Source organism: Lagopus leucura, unplaced genomic scaffold (genome assembly GCF_019238085.1).
Source record: "Lagopus leucura isolate 7727_CA_CO unplaced genomic scaffold, USGS_WTPT01 Super-Scaffold_100021, whole genome shotgun sequence".
Lineage (NCBI taxonomy): Eukaryota > Metazoa > Chordata > Aves > Galliformes > Phasianidae > Lagopus > Lagopus leucura.
The window spans coordinates 12,176,714-12,191,858 of record NW_024962274.1 but is presented as its reverse complement, the minus strand read 5'-3'; the positions used below and the strand labels follow the sequence as shown (position 1 = coordinate 12,191,858).

Sequence of the window (15,145 nt, the reverse complement as noted above, 5' to 3'; positions counted from 1 at the left end):
GGGCTGACTGCCATAGGGGAAGGATCTCTGGTTGGAGATTCCTCCCTTGTGAAGTTTTCCCTCTGAGCCTTGATCCTCAGACTCGGGTGAGCACTTTTCCTTTTGACACCTCTCCATCATGCTAATCCTTTTGTCATTGCACCTCCTCTATCACCATTCCACCCCGTTGATCTTTCTGATTGTTACGTGGAGCATGGATAATTTTTGGAGGATGAGGGAGGGAGGTGTTTTACTTGTAGGATGGGAAAGTTAAGTTTGCAAGACAAACTTCAGATTGCTGAATGTATTAAATTAGATAAGGCTTCTTCAAATTCAGTTGCAGTCATACCTCAATTGATGTTATCATTGCTCAGAGCAGCTGAAGAAGAATGCCTGCTGTCAAGGATGGTAAATTAATTTCCCCAAAGTAAAGAACACAGTGCTTCAATGAAATGAAATCCATCTCATTTTGTAGAGCTTGTGGTATTTTTTAATGTTATTTCTGTGCTCAGCCCCTTAGGGCTGTAGGCAGTGACTGTACAGTGATATTTTAAAATCCTTTAACTCTAATAACAGAAATCAAAATAGGAAAAGTCACAAACAGTTAAGATTTAAAACACGGTGATTTAAACTTTACTGTCACTTTAATAAGGGTATAAAAGAAGCCTTGAGTCCTTTGCATGTGTTTTGTGTGTGTCTGTGTGTGTGTGTATATATATATATATATATATATATGTATATATATGTATCTGTATAGACTGTTTTTTCCAGCCTACACTTTCAAACTACACTAATCATTGAACTTGGAGTGCCCTAGTTGCTTTCCACATTATGCATCCCTTTCGTGTAAGGAGGCTGTGAATAGTTCTGTATTTGTATAATGATCTTCAGTTATTTTTGGAGGGAAGGATCTTTAAAGTTTGAACTATGAATTCTGCACCAATAACTATCTGTATATTAATATCTGAACATTAAAAAAATTGTTGTGACATTTGAGTGATTGCAGAAGTCAGTAATTACGCCTGATGCTGTTTGTGCATGCACGAAGGATGTTTAGAAGGTAAAATGTTATCTGTGAATCCTATTGCTAGAAAAATCTAGAGAACTGGGAACCTAGGAAACTTGGAAATATTTATTCTGGTGTGATCTGTACTTTTGTGTTTATGTAGATCAACAGAAACACCTGGTCTTCCTTGTGCTCTGTGTCTTCTGCTTTTGCATCTTGGTAGAAAGTGCAGTTCTCATCTCTGGAGAAAGATTGTGCAACAGTGAGGAAAGAGACTGAAAGGATGTTTTTCTTGCTACAAAGCTTCTTTGTTCTCTGAGGTCAGGAAGAGCTGAGCTTCCAGTCATTTCATAAGCTCTCCTGCTACCTGTTCACTAACCGTAGGTCAGTACACCTGAATGAATGGATTCTTCTCTGCATGAGTCATTAGGTAAATACCAGGTAGTGCTGGCATTCTGATACTGTCTGCTTTGAGTGCTCCAATTTCTTGCTTGTGGTTGACCAGCTAGTTTCTTACCTGCTATCACAACCCCAGCAGCTTTTCTCAGCACAGGATGTTCTCACGGTGCTGTGGTAGGGAGAGATCTCCATTGGTCCTCCTTGCTGTTCTGGCCTTGTTAGGATATGTATTTTCAACAGTAGCTGGAAAAATATTTGGAGATGTTTCCATTAAAACAGTTGGTACTGATTCTTGGCTCTAAGCCTCCTCTTGATCAGAGGAGGCTGATCAGAGGCAGCATTGTGGTTAGCCAGATGGCCTGCAAGCTGGATCTGCTGTGTGTTCTGATTGCATCCCTCCTGTAGGATAGGGCACAGGAGGCAGTGCTTCTCTGACCTCCTCCCCTGGGAGTACCAGGACATGCTGTGTTCAGAGCTGTCACTGCAGCAGGAGGTGTCAGCACTTTGTTCCTGCTTGACTGCCTCAAAGGATGGCTGATTGCTGCAGATAGAACATTAGGACTGGAGAGCTGTGAGCTGTGCTTCTGCAGAGTGGCCTCAGCCAAGGGTGGCTGAGCACTGGTGCCATGTTACTGTCTCCTAGGAGAGGAGGTTTGCAGCTTACATGTGGGGGCAGAGCACTGGGAGTATCTGCACTCATCAAGAAACTTTGCTGGGAGGGAGTAGGGCATGTGTTGCCCTCCAGCCTGTGCAGGTGCTCTAAGACTTGCTTGCATTTAGATGTGGGATAACCACTCAGTTTTGATGAAGCTGTGGATTTATGCACATTTTTTCGTGTGAGTGAGGCAGCAGCATGCTTCTGTCCTAAGAATAAGATGTTGCATAGACATGGGTCCTGGTTAGTTTCTGTCTTGCACAGACATAGGTCCTGGTTAGTTTCTGTCCTTTGTCTTTCTGTCCCTAACGGTATCACCTGTGGCCTTGTAGGAATTGCCTCAGTGTTTTTGGACTAAATTCTTTTCTCCCTGAGAGAAGCATTTGTTACCAATTTAATGTAAGCCTTGACCAAATATGAACAATCTGAACATGGGGCATAGTCTCACAAACCAGATGATGCTGTCCAGCCAGAGTCCATTGCCATCCATCCGTACTTTCTCTGGCAGAGAGAACATTTCCAGTGCTGGATGGATGAGTCCATTTTTGGGGGAGCTCTCAAGCCCAGTGGGTACTAAAGTTGTGAAGGAAAGCTGCATAAACCCTTAGACAGTCCATTGCTGCTACTGATGCTGTCTGCAGGGCACTGGTTATTCTCTTCAGCCAAGGGGAGCTATCCTAGCCATCACTAGAGATTGTTTTTGGAGATCTTAAGGATTTCATGTTATAAACTGGAATCGTAGTAGACACAACTGATTTATGGTACCAGTAGTGTAACAGCCTGAGACAAACACCAAGTTTCCTAGAGGAAGATCCATCAGACTCATTCCCACATTGAATTTATAGCTGCTGTCAACACTGGGGCAGTGAATTTGACAGCTTGGTTGGTAGATGTACGCAGACTTTTTTGGATGCTTCATTTTGCTGTGTTGGGAGCTGTTTTGCTTCAGCGGGGTGTGAAGTATTGCTGCTGGGATCTGACAGCCTTCACTTAATGGTGAAGTGGGCTGCTCCATCAATATCTGCCTGAGACCTGATGCTCTTAGAGCTGATTTACACAGCCACTGCTCCTTGATTAGCTTTCTAAGAACAACACTTTAGGGCTCCCTGATCTGGGATCTCACAGTGCCAGTCTGCAGCCTGCTTTGGAGCATCCGGACTGATGGCCACAGTGTGTCTGCCTTCTATTAAGTTCTGCTATGAAGAAAATCCATTTTGGTTACCAGAGCACATTATGCTGTCATTCAGTTTGGTAGCTTTAGTAGCTGAAGTATCACACTGGATTGTTGTAGCGTTTTCCCCAGCTTCCTGAATATAACAATTCTATTCTTATGGTGTATATTTTTCCTATGTTTATACGTTGAGTGGACTTATTGAACAATGTTGGATTGCATTATGGCTATGTGTACATGAGCTACGTGTGTGTGATGCTACATAAGTGTGAGAGAAGTGCAGCTTTTTTACTTTGTTGTAAATTTGCCAGCTAGCATTATTTGTCTGCGTGTTGTCTTATCAAATCAGAAGATATTGTTTCTCCAGAACATTTGCACTCGCCATCTTAAAATATAATTACATTTCTATTAAACTGACGTGTTTACTCAACGCTGCTGAGTAAAGGACAAGTTTAGTGTCGTTAATAAGGTACTTGGTTTGTTTAACATCTGACTCTGTCTCCATTTCCTGGTGCACGAGCACTGCAGTACAGCCTGTATTGAGATAACCGTGTTGGGAGAGGTGCTCAAGTCTTCTGCTCACATATGTGTTCCCACACTTAATTTTTCCTTGAAATCTAGCTGCTATCTTCGAGTTGATGGATCTTTTTAATCTCGGGCAAAAAGGAGCTCTGGTTTTATCTCTTAAATTAAGCAACGTTGATAAAAGCAGCCAGGTTATGCCAGAGTCAACGTGATGGTAATAAATTCCTTCCACGCTTTCTTCAGCCACAGTGAAAATGGAAAGGGCTAAATTTACTGCTGTTCTCCAGGCCTCTTTGTACAGTGCAGGAGAAAATTTAGCCATTTTGACCTTCCTCTGACACGTGTAGTCAGTGAAGATGAGGGCAGAGAAAGCCTTCGTCAAAATAAATGAAGTGGATGCTGGGCTTTCTGACATTGTTATTAATGCACTCCCGTGTGCTGCAATTAAAGTGGAAGCCTGCAAGGCCAAGTGCAGGCAGTCTCAGCTGCTGTTTCATACAGCAGCACATCCCTTGGTTTTATGCTGTTTCTGTTTTTAAAGCTCTCTGTCCCCGAGGTTCTATGGTAGTGGCTGTGGATGAGATGCATGCTCGCTGATGCAAAGGGTGCACAAGCTTGTTGTACTATGTGTGCACTAACTGCAAGGAAAGTGGTGAGAGCTCCCAGTTGCAAACCCTCCTCTGGGTTTGTTATGCTGACCAGGTCTTGATTCCAGCAAGGACAGTGAATTTTGTTGTCTCAGTGGTGTTTTTGTAGAGAAGGTGATGAGGTGACAGCTCGAGGTGTAGGGATTCCTGCTGGTGGCGGGGATGTGGGGACCTGCTGCTGGCAGCCCTCATGGGGCTTAGTGGTTATAGCAGTCCCTGTATTTGCTCTGTCCTGCATGGGTCTCAGCCTTCAGCCAGCTGTTTCTAGCATCAGGGTGGCCAAGTGCACACTGCAAAATGAGCTGGTGTTGAATTCCTTGCTTGTCAGTGGGGAAGTACTGTACTCTGAGCACCAAAACTGAGGGGTGAGCTTATGTCCAAGCAGGTTCTTTCAGGTGCAGACTCTGGACAATTGAAACCAGCCTGAGAGAAGAGTTGCAAAACCTGGCCCATGTGCTCAAAGGAGAGGTTGTCTGGGTGCACTTTTCTTACAGGAGGTAGCAATGCATGTACCTAGCAAGCTGTCTCTTGCAGTTAAATATTGGCAATTTATGGGAAGTGACATCTGAAAAAATGCAGGTGATTTGCTTGCTTATAGCACATTGAAAACAACTTCATTTTGTTGTTCAGCATCAGAAATGACAAAGCTGTGCAGTAGAATTAGGATATATGCCACAAAGGTTTTTGTTTTGAGCTCCTATCCTCAATGGTACTGAGGTTTGCAAACTGCTCTGCTATGGGTGAACCCAATTCTGCAGAAATACTTTGTACCCATAGGAGAAATAAAAGGGCAGTGACACTGGTGTTGGATAATACAAAGTTAAGGTCTACTTACATATCCATCTCTTTGGCTTATTAGGACCTCTCAGGAAGAATGCTGTCACACAAACATCATCATGCATAGCCACAAACAGAACTTTCTCAGTTTTGTTCATGCTGGAGTATTTCTGTGCAAAAAGAAAGTGGATATATGTAGCAGTGAATGCAATGGCTACAGACACATCTGGTAAAACTGGGTGGTTATATTAAACTATGAATTGAAGGGAACATTAGAATGGTTGCCTGAGGCTCCAGTGTGACTTTTTTGTGCTCTGGATGGTTAATATGGAATAGCCGCACTGTTAGGACAGAGGAGCCCGGAATAATTTTCCTTGTCCTAGTTAAGTCAAGAACTATTAGAGCAGTGGAAATAAGGTTTCAACAAGAGGAGGAAAAAGGGGTGAGGGAAGCGTCAGCTCTCACTCTTACTAGTTAGAGGGAAAAGCACACAGCGGCAGCGGAAGTCAGAACTGCAAGAGGTGTGAGGAGCAGTTACTACTGAAAACAGAAGTTAGACTAACGATGAATGGATTAGGAATTATTTTCACTCTTTCTGGTGCTTAAAAAGAAGAAGAGCAAACTGTGTGCAAATGTGTGGTAGGACAGGGAGGGCAGACGGATGTGCTCTTCTGACCTGTGTGTTTGTCAGGGAAGGGTTCTTCTCAGTTCCTGACAGCTGGGTGTTGTGGTTTAACCCAGCATCACCCCGTCGTTCCCTCACTACTCCCTTCCCAGTAGGATGGGGAAGAGAATAAGAAAAACTCAGAGTGGAACTTGTGAGTTGAGATAAAACTACGAAGGCAGAAAAGGAAGAAGATAGTAATTATGACATATATGAATATGAATGTGTACAAAAGTGATGCACAAGCAATGGCTCACCACCCCCTGACTGATGCCCAGTTAGCCCCTGAGCAGCGGAAGAGTGAGAGATAAACTCTCATCCTCTTCATATGGTATGGAATATCTCTTTGGCCAGCTTAAGTCAGCTGTCTTAATTCTCTTTGTTCCCTCCCAGCCCTTTGCTGCAGACAGCCTGGGCTCTGTACACTGCTGCTTAGCAGCAGCTACAAACATCCGTGTGGCAGCAACGTTGTTTTTCTCCTAGAACCTAAGCATAGCATCATACCAGATACTCTAAAGAAAACAGTTCCACCCCATCTGAAACTAAGATGCTGAGCCACTCAGGGTCATTCCTGTCCCATCCGGTACCAGCACAGCACCTGGCTTCCACAGAGGACCTGCAGTGGTGGTGTTTTCTCAGTGCTGGGAGCAGAAAAGGGACAGCAGCTGAGAAATACTGGTAAATAACCACAGCTGCCTGGTGATACTGAGCTGTTGGAGAAGTGATGGCAAGCACTTTTCAACATAACTTTTTCACCTCCTTTTCCTAAGGCGTGCTCTTCCCTGTAGTGTTTCTGTAATGCCTCCTGATGATGCATGCAGGAAGGAACCTGATCAACTTGTTACTTACACAGAGGAGGAAAGGAGACAAGCCCAGAGGGGAGGCAGAAGTGAGCATTAAACATTCTTCATGGCTGGCTCTTTTAATGATCTGAAGACAATTGTTGTTTGTGTCATCTGAAATGATTTTCACAAAGCATAAGGTAGAAAAGTGGTACCTGTATTAGATACTTAGTGTCTGCAGTCGAAGTCTTACTTTGTGCCTTTATCTTGATTACCTTTGTTACCTTGGGCACTTGATGGGGGAAGAAAGCCACATTGTTCTGATTGCTTCATATTTCCAAGATACTTTTCTTTTTGAGGGGAAAGATTTCCTGAGCTTTGTTCGACCTCTGAAGCAGAATTTGGTCTTTCTGGGAATTGTGTGAGAGCAGATGATTGCCTGGAGCAAGAGAATACATACTGAAACTGCAGTAGCAAAGACCTTGATTTCAAAGGCCACCTTCTGCTGCTCTCCTTCTCTTCAGCCCTAAAGTTCACCACATTACAAACTCTGCTTGTCATCTTCCTATACAATAGGTAGCAGTTCTGCAGAAAATGAGCAGAATGGTTTCTCAGGGGTTGCTTCATGCTTACATCCCAGCCAGCAGTCTCCTCCTGTGGAAACCTTGCTGTAGTCTTCAGAAGACATACTGAGTTGTCTTTTGGCCTTTCTGGATTCTGCCTTTACTACTTCATCTTTTCGGGGCCAGTCAGTAAATCCATGTCAACATACAGCTTTTGACCTTCAGGTTTGCAACCCAGCTAACACAGATACTTGGTAGGAGTTGAATATTCAGTAACAGAACTTCAACTGTTTTGTCCACAAATTGTTATGTATCGATCAGCTTATGCAAAGGATTTCTTATGAAAGGCTAAACAAGCTACTGGGTGTTATTGATTGAAGGAAATGGGGAAAATATGTGATATTCTTTATTGATGTGGCTGAGCTTTGTGCTTGTTAAGCAGTGCTCTGTGTATGTATTTTCTGTTCATGGTTTGTGTTTATTTTATTTACTGAGATCAGTCAGAAATACCTTGACAGCATGCTTGTGTTTCTGGAGTAAGCTCTGTTGAAAGGAAAATCCTAACCAGCATCACTGTGCACAGGTCTGCAGATGTGTTGGTGACATTCCCTTCTGTGATACTGTTAAGCTTTGAACGTGAGACACAAAGGGCAGAGCACGTTCTCAGTCGTTTTGCTTTTAAGTAGTTTTGGTAGTTGAGTAGAACTGTTCTAAAATGTTTTTTTTTCTCTTTCAACTTAAACACAAACTCAAGAATCCTGTGGGTGTTTCAAGACTATGGCTCTTTCAAGACTATCCAGGATCAGCAGTTGCAGTGTATGCAAGGTGCAGTCATTTTTTGTGTTTTGTTCTGTCTGCTGTTTGGCACAAGAGAGACTCCCCTGGCCCCCAACTGCTGCCAACAATTACAGTCACTTACCAGCCCCCAGCGGGAATAACTGTTTTCAGCCAATATTTACAGCCTGTTCTGTGCTGGAAGAATGGAGCTGCTATTGTGAGTTGGAGATGTAGGGAGGCTTCCTTTCGGCTCTTCAGTAAGAAATAAGATGTAAACTACAGCTCTGGTAATGACTGTTAACTTTATTAGCGCCCAAGAAGCACTGCAGAAGATGTTGCATAGCTGCAGGCTTCCCCAGCTCCAACTAATTAGTGTATCTGTGTCTTCTGGGACTGAGTGCTGATCTGGGGGTCACTGTGGTCACCTTGAGCTTGGTCTAGAAGGATCCTCCCTACATTTGTACATCACAAAGCACGACTGAAGCCAGGGCTCCAGGAGGTGTTCTGTGAGCTGGTTGGTGAGGTGCTTCTTTGGGATGTGTCTCTTCTGCAGCCTCTGTATGAAGGCAGGATCATTAACCAATGTTTGATGAGATACAGAAAAAGCTCTTTAATTTGCTGAGTGCCTTTTATCTTATTTTAAGAGTTTCTCAAAAGCAAGTAGCATGCTTGTCTCACAAGGACGTTGCAATTACAGTATAATCATATTGTAATGTGCCAATATAAAGATTTATTGTTTCCTGTCACTTGAACAGCACAGCACACCAGTGTTTTGTTGTCATCCATGTCTTTTTAGCATCAGATCTGGCCTCTTTATCCACATGCCTGCAAAGGTTGCTGTTCTATAGGAAGAAGAGTCATTGGCTTTTGGGAAGCTGGAAGTTCAAAGCAGCCAGCAGTGAAAATTGAGGTCCTGCTGTCTCAGCAGTAGTGTGTTCCTATTTGAGGTGTGTGTGGAAGACATTAGATGCTGTCTTGGCTTTGCAAGCTTACTGCCAGCAGCTAATTGCAGTGAAAAAGAGGCTTCTGATGTGGGTGTGCTCGCAGCACTTAATTTTCTCTCTGTAGGTTAATTGTGGTTTTGCTGTCGGTTTCTGTTCCTTCAGCTTTTTTCACTACCACAGGAAAGAAAAAATCTACTGGTCGAGCGTGCTTCTGAAATGCATGGTCACTTTCTAAACCGTACTCCCAGTCTTGAGGAGGGTGCAAAATAAGGGGATATTAGTGTATGTGCTTTGACATCCAGTCATACTTTCAAAAGGGAAAATGTGTGCACTCTTTACTGACCTGCAGTCCTTGTATGGAGGATTTCCAAAGGCTGGACAGCTCTCCATAGATTTGGTAGCATTTGTAGTTTATTACCTTCTAGCTTGCCAACAGTGAGAAGAGTTAGTTGAGGTGAGAAGGATATAAACAAGGAAGGGAATGGGCTCTTCTCTGACAACAGAGGGGGGAGAAGCAGATAATGATGTTTAGGTTATGGTCCGGGAGAGGTGAAAGCTAGAAAAGGAAGAAAAGTGGAGGTAGAGGTCTCCATAGTGGTCAGGGAATGCATTCATTTTCAGATAAGCAATTTTAGTCATTAGAAATGCTAATCCACAACTTCTCTCCCTTCATAAATTTATTTGATCAGTCTAAGCCTATTCCTTAGGATAGGAGTGATTCAAGGAAATAATGGGGAAGGGTTGATCCTTTCTAGCCTCAACTGTTTGCACCTTGATGTGTTTGGCAGTCTCATTGCATCAAGGTGATGTAATTGGGTAGGAGCTCCTTACTCCTCAGTCTAGGTAACACAACGCTGCAGCATGTTACCTACTGACACTGTAAGCTGTGTTGAATGACTTGGTTTCTGTAAGGAGCAGTCAGGTATTTTTGATGTCTTGGATCTTATTGCAGACTGCTCTGTGGCCTGAAGCCTGAGAATGGTTGCTTATTGGGCACGCCAGAAGGAAAGATAGCTTGCAGAAGAGAGGATTGTTCCAGAGACTTTTACAGGAACCAGGGGATGTCATAAGTGCTTAATCTTCCCTGCAGAAGCAGTCTACTTCTTTGATTTACCTTTTTGTAGCTTGAAATGGCGCTGCGTGGATGCTAAAAGCCCCTGCTCCTGAAATAGAGAGGAATAAGCACTTCAGTGATGACTGCTTCAAGAGAGGTGTGGGAGAAGGTAGCAACATACAGCTAGCATGTATCAGGCACATCACTTAATGTATCCAAAGACCTTAGACACTATCAACACAGATGTGGCAGAGGAACCCGAGAGAACTAGTTCTAATAAACCAGACAGTATGTTAATGTAAATGTGGGTGTAAATGGGTATAAATGTGGGACCTGCAGAAGTGAGGGTGCTTCCAGCCAAGTGAGCTATGAGGAGTGTGCTCACAGATGCTCAGGAAGTGTGATGCAGGTCCAGGCCTCCCTAGGATTGCCTGCAACTGTTCTCCTGTACGATTGGCACATCCCTCAGGGCAGCTCTCCTTACATGCTCACAGTGCAGCTTGCCTGTGCAGAAAGGCTGATACAGAGGTCTGCTGCCTCCGAAATAGGTGAATTCTTCCAATATCAACATTGATTTGAATGGTGTTATCCTAGCTTTTACACTAATGGGTGTTGTACAGAAGCTGCTTGTTCTTTTCCCACAGTAGCCAAATTGCCAGCGTACCTTGCAGCCCGATTTGCCTCGCTCAGCATCCCTGCACCTTCCCAGGTCACTGCTATCTGCACGTTGGCCTATTCCCAGCTGGCAATGTGCTCAGAGCCTCTGAGGTTCCACTGCTACTGATGTGCTGAGGACACATCTTGTAAACGGAACACAGAGTGTGTACAGCCATTTGTGGGCGAGTGGCTTCCAGCAGGAGTGACCCCACAAAGCAGGTGGGCCAGCGACGTACCTGTGGATGCATCGTGGGAGATGTGTATCTGTTCTCCCTGTGTGGAGGAACAGGGCTGCTTTGGTGGCATCTCCTGGCCTTTGACTTCACCAAGTGAATGTGTGGAGTAAAACACTGTGAGCTCTGTTCATACGTCAGGGGCTAAATTAGGCTGTGCTTATTAATATTGGTAATTTCAGTTGTGCCAGAACGCTTTGAAGATGTGACAGTGGGCAGAGTGGCAGGCAGTAAACACTTTTAAATGACAGTTCTGTTCACTATGGGGTTCTGTTCACTTAGGTTAGGCCAGCAGGAGAGGGAGGTGATCGTCCCCCTCTGCTCAGCTCTTGTGAGGCCCCATCTGCAGCGCTGTGTCCAGGCCTGGGGCTCCCAGCACAGGAAGGATGTGGAGCTCTGGGAGTGGGTCCAAAGGAGGCACTGAGATGAGCAGAGGAGCAGCTCTGTGTGAGGAAAGGTTGAGGGAACTGGGCTTGTTGAGCTTGGAGAAGAGAAGGCTGCAGGGAGACCTCATGGTGGCCTTCCAGTACTTGAAGGGAGCGTATGAACAGGAGGGGGAACGGCTGTTTGTGAGGGTGGGTAGTGGTAGGACAAGGGGGAATGGTGTTAAGCTGAGACAGGGGAGGTTTAGGTTGGATATTAGGAGGAAGTTTTTCAGCCAGAGAGTGGTGAGGCACTGGCACAGGTTGCGCAAGGAGGCTGTGGATGCCCCATCCCTGCAGGCATTCAAGGCCAGGCTGGATGTGGCTCTGGGCAGCCTGGGCTGCTGGTTGGTGACTTTGGTGACCCTGCACATAGCAGGGGGTTGGAACGAGGTGATCATTGTGGTCCTTTTCAACCCAGGCTGTTCTATGATTCCATTGGTTGGTAATCGAGAGAGGCAGCTGCTGCTGGTGTGTGGCTTCAGCCAGGATGAATTAGAAATAAGTGTGTAACTTGGTGTCACTGTTTAATTAAGCAGGGCTGGCCCTGGCTATGGTTTTTTTGAACAGAGATTTTCATTTCTCTTCCTTCTCTGGATGGCACTGTGGGCAGTGGTGTATAGGAGCCCTGGCTCTTGCTGGAGGAACCTGCTGCAGCAGGGAGGGTAGCACAAATCCAAAGTTAGCCTTGTGCTTTCTGTCTCTTTGCCATGCAAATGTGATGTTTAACCTTTGAAAACTTGCTGATAAGCTGCTATCAGCAAACAGTTAAAACAACAAACCCTCCCACCTTGTTGAGCTGGGATAGGAACTTCCCAGGGCTTCAAGGCCCGGGTAGTTAAAGACCGGCAATAATCCGGGACCAGCAGCCAGGTTGGGACAAAGGTGACTGAAGAAGTCAGCTGCAGCTACTGGCTTTGTGCTGTTCATGCATCTTCCCTGTAAGTATTTATTCTGCACAAAATCTTCTGTTTTGAACTAGATGCCATCACGAGAGTGCAAAGCCACACCACAGCAGTGAGCAGCATCTCTAACAGATCTTAAACCAAATGCAATCCGAGTTCTGCTGAGCACAATGCAACAGTCGCAGCTCTGCTTTCAGCACTTGTAGGAGAATTTCAAAGCAAATAGCATTCTGTTTGTTCAGTTCTTTAAATAAAATACATCTGTAGGGGATCGTGTTTGAGTCTCAGCATTCTGCTGGTATTTTGTTGGGATGAGAAGTAACAGCTTGAAAGAAATCCTTGGCTGATAGGAAAGGGGAAGAAAAATCTGATCACCAGGTGCGTTCTGTAATAGTTTCCAGATCACATGATTCTCTTTGTTGCATATGAGTGGTTTTGTATTTGTTCTATTCATGTTATTGATTGATTGATTGATTACCAAGAATATTGGCTTACAGAGCTGGGCTGTCTTGCAGTCCTTTACATTTTTGTGGGATGGGAAGAATATGCAGCAGGCTGAGGACTGGAAGCCCCAGTGTCTTTGCTTGCATGGTTGTGATGGCAAGAGGGAAGATGGTACGATGAGCTGTGTGTATGATGGAGGACTGTAACAGCTTGTGCCTTTCCTAAAATTTCCTTAAAAATAGGGAAACAACTTGAAGTGTAGCTATAAAATTACTAGAGAAAAATCATTAATAGATTATCTTAACGTGTGTTACTTTAAAATCCAATCCAGAATGAGATGTATGCATTTAACATGGAAAGCTGCGAGCTCTATTGTGGGAGCTGCTTTCTTAATTTAGATTAACACTGTAACATAAAAGAACTATAGAGTGTGCTAAGGAAGGATGTGCTAAATGTGATGAAGTCTTTCTGCTTCCAGCTCCCATCCTTTTTGAAAGCACATACTTAATTTGGCAGTTTTCTGCTGCGTTTAAATGTACCGTGTAGCATCAAGGTGTGCTAATAAGATGTTCTGGGGGGTACTAAGAGCAATTAATTAAACAGATTTTTGTTCAATAGGATTCTGAGTTTCCTTACTGCTTTTCTTTCTAGAGAGAAGAATTCGGTGCTGGGCTGTCTTGAGCATTACCTGTGGTGCAGCTTCAGGGACCAGCTTGGTTTACCTGACTTGAAGAGTCACATGTACAGCAAGCCAAGGGGACATGGGCTTTCAGTGCACCTGGAAGAATGTTCAGGTACCCACAGCTGTCTGTGCTTGAGCTGTAGCAGTGAGTCAGAAACTTGAGCAAGCATAAAACAATGAAGCACTCACTCCTGCAGCTACCCATAAATTTTAGATGTGCTTTGCTTTTCAAAGGTGGGGATGAGGTAAACTTACCATCTTGTGTGACAGTATGTCCACAGCCGTGTCACTGCTAACATCACTCTCCTGCAGTAGCTTAGTTGCAGGACGTCTAATGGGTTCTGATTCAGATGCAGTCTGTAGTGAACAGGAGGAAACAAGTCGACACACCAGTGAAATTCCATAAAATGTAGAGAATAATGATTCACTTCAAAATTGAGAAGCAGGCTATAGGCTAAATAATGCTAGAACAAGATGCTCTTAGCCATTTGTTTGTTTTCTAGCAACTGTTCAGTGTTTCTAAAACTATGCTTAATGTCTGTAGTAATATCAGACTTGACTGCTGGAGGTAACTGCTGTGCTATGGGCACTCATTTGCTGGCTCTTGCTGCTGATTTTGTGTCTGATGTCTGTTGCCATAGGTAGTGCAGAGCTTGTGTGCTCACTTTCTGTCTGATGCTGCCCTTTGGCAAGTACCAGCTGCAATCAGGGGCTTTCTTATTGTGTTTTTGTATGAAAAGAAGGTATCTAACACTTCAAATAGGGTGCAGAGTATGTGAGAACTGTGAGAATGAGCAGATTGTAAAGTAATACTATAATCTTTTGGGAATTAAGCTTAGAGGAATATTGTTTAAAAAAAAAAAAAAGTTCTTGTTTTCTTTACAGACAGTAGCTGAGAAATCATTCCTTTAACTGTAAAATCATTGTAGTTTTTTTCAGTTTGTGAATGGATGTATGCAGAAGGCAAGAAACCTTTCCAATCTCAAGGAGACTGAAAACAGCCTTGTTCTATAAATTTTATTAAGACAATTCATACAGGAGAAAAATAGAGATGTGAGCCACCCATATGAAGGATTGCAGGAACAGGAAAGGTGGAGATACATATAAAATAATATAATACAAAAGCTCTCAATTTTCAGTTGTTCTGTGAGCAATAATGGGTGCTATAGAGGCAAAGCATTCATGTGTTCAGTCTCTATCGTGCTGTGGTTTATAATGAAGGTATTTTACTAAAGAAAGGCATTCTCCCTTGATTTAAACTTTATTTCATCTCAATGAGTGCAATTAGTTGCATAAACTACCCTGCCCTTGCATCTTCACCAACAATTCATCAGTTTCTTCATCAGCACTGTGTCTTTTTATTGGTCCCATTTTCTTTGGTTAATAGAAAAGGTGTTCTGGTTTGGTGTGTAATATGCACAGTTGTGGGGTCCTAGTGGCATAGAGGTGCCTTAAGGACAAAAAGTGCCTCTGTGGAGGAATGTGAAGTCTAGTAAATCACAAGCAGTGGGGGAGAAAGTCAACCAGACATGCTGTAATCATGTGGTTTATTGTCTATATCTTTTTTTCCTGACACTGTTAGATTCTTTATGCAGGGGATACAGGCACTTTCTGCAAACTTTGCCTCCCTACTGAGTGGGATGTTGGGTCTGAGCAGCCTTGCAGTCCTCAGCTTGAAGAGGATGTGTTCTCACTGTTGTTACTCTCCTCGTGAAGTACTGCAGGTTTTGTATACTGCTATGACAGAACTGTCCTGGGATGTCCTGGGGTTAATGCTTCAGCTGCCATGTTTTTGAACATGACTGCCATTCTTTCTCACATAGGCATCACTTGTGTTTACAAGCATGGTACTTATTTTC

General features: G+C 43.8%; 1 protein-coding gene across 6 annotated transcripts in view; it reads left to right on the top strand.

Annotated features, from left to right (window-relative positions):
- Nucleotides 1–15,145, top strand: part of MAP3K13 (mitogen-activated protein kinase kinase kinase 13) — a 70,210-nt gene that overhangs the window by 15,165 nt on the left and 39,900 nt on the right. For 4 of the 6 annotated variants that reach the window (XM_042878302.1, XM_042878300.1, XM_042878305.1 and 1 more), the window contains exon 3: nt 13,256–13,398. The gene's annotated coding sequence lies outside the window, so the exon portion shown is untranslated. Of the gene's footprint in view, nt 1–34; nt 87–7,913; nt 7,994–13,255; nt 13,399–15,145 lie in introns of those variants that run through there. The other 2 variants (XM_042878303.1, XM_042878304.1) reach the window with 2 other exon arrangements.